The sequence below is a fragment of the Palaemon carinicauda genome, chromosome 5, assembly GCF_036898095.1.
Source record: "Palaemon carinicauda isolate YSFRI2023 chromosome 5, ASM3689809v2, whole genome shotgun sequence".
NCBI classification, from domain to species: domain Eukaryota; kingdom Metazoa; phylum Arthropoda; class Malacostraca; order Decapoda; family Palaemonidae; genus Palaemon; species Palaemon carinicauda.
In genome coordinates, this window is record NC_090729.1 from 86740996 (window position 1) to 86743115 (window position 2120).

Consider the following 2120-nt stretch of genomic DNA (forward strand, 5'->3'; position numbering starts at 1 on the left):
GAGAACATAGTCTGCTATACTGTTTGAGCAAGTCACGCCCTTGATGCAAATCTGAACATCGGTGCGCTGGAACCAAGCAAACGCTTCTCGGCTGGCGAAGGGTTGCAGTTTCAACGATGCAACGTGGGTTGCAGAGTTAGGATCTGTATACGGCATTGTAACGAGGATAGGGCATAGTGGTGGGTAAAAAACGGTGGTGAGGAGCTGGTCGCTCCGAGGGGCACCAATTGTGCGAGGTCGGTGTTAGATGTTAAAGAGAATCAAGGTGAATGCAAGGGAAGTTTATTCAGCAGATAACGAGCTTATATACAAACAGTTGAGATTAGGGATGTCACAAAAATCCAAACAATCTGAAACGTGATGGCAAGCTTAAACAGATTCTTCTATTATTATTGCGGGAGAGAGCAAGAGATTAAAAAAAAAAGCAGAATTACATTGTATGCGCGGGTATGAAACATGTGCGGTACAATGTAAATTAATTTTATTTATATTCAAACAGGAGTTTTTAATATAGAGAGCGAGAGCGAGAGATAGAGAGAGCAATTAGCTTTTCGCCTCCGATTCCAAAATATATTTTGTATAATATTTTATATTATAAATCACTTTCAGGTAAATAATTTGAAATAATGATACCTATATTAGATTTTATCCTTTTTTAAACCAATATATACAAATCGTTCACATTGCTTTTAACGAGGCTACAATACTTTTCTGCCAACAGAATTGGTAACGTCAGAGATTAATAACAAAATTTATTTTTTGAAAAGCGTTAATTGTCCATCTACTATTCAGCGTACTTCAAAAGACTCATTAATCCCTGCATAAAAGGGCTATTAATAGTGATTATTATTCCGTAGCCTAATTTAGTATAGATAATAGCCCGACCATTTGCATGCCAATATCTATCGCTAACTTATTCGACCGTGGAGAGCCGTTCTATAGAACGTAATCTACTGGCCGATTCAAGTTATGGCCTGAGTAAACCAATCCTTGAATAATCTGGCGGTGGTCGGTGATTACAAATGATTGGTTGAATTTCAACTACATTGACCAAATCGTTATTCAAACTATTTTCCGTTTAGGAAGGGCATTTAGGGGCGATCGGAAAACGGCTATCTAGACAGTACAAATTTGGTAGAAATGGTCTGTCAGCTACAATATTATTTCAGATCAAAATGACACCTAATAAAATCTAATAAGTTAATTTATAGGTTTTGAATACAGTAACAAATTGTTACTTCAAAGCAAACTCAAAGGGAAAATTTACTTTTTTCCTAAATAAAAAGGAACATACAATTTAACTACAGAACTTTGTTTCTATGACTCAAATCATTACGAGAAATATATGTATTGAAGCATTTATATTTCGATCTGTATTTTAATTGTAAACATGTTTTATTTCAAGTTTTGATCAAAGTTGGCATAAGTTTTTCTAATAGAAATATTACATGAATAGCAACATTGCCCCGTTTCTAAATATAATTAACTGCTTTGATTTAATCTTACTTTATAGTTCCAGAGTTCCTGTTTTCTTCCAAATATAAATATGATTATTAAGGGTTTAGAATAATCAAAATGTATTAAAAATTGCAATAAATTGCTGATGACAAAATTTGTAAAAATGGAATTAATCAACGTTTATAAGTAACAACTTCAAAATTAAATTTTATAAAAAAAGAAAAGCCCCATCTGGAACTAGTCAACTGCTATAAGTAACTACTTAATTATTAATTTTTTTATAGGGAAAAAAATAAACGCAGAATAGTCCCTTTTGGACCCATCAACTCTGATGAAATTTATCTATCTGTATCATCTAGTTTTAGAAGTAAATGCGAATTTAATCGCAAATTATCATGACAAAGGTTCACGTTTAGAACCTCCCCCTATTCACCCGCGACCAGTCTTGCGCCGATAAAAGTCAAATATCTGAGGCTGATAAGATTGAAGATGGCATTTGTTTCCAGAAACAATGGAATGCTCAACAAAAGGCAATACTTATTCTCGTTTGAAAGTCAAATAGGAAATGCATTGTGGCGTAAAATGCATCCTCATAAAAGCAAGGAAAATACGTCCATAGCTTTCCAGGAACGTTTGAATAAGAATTTTACGAGTTAGATTTC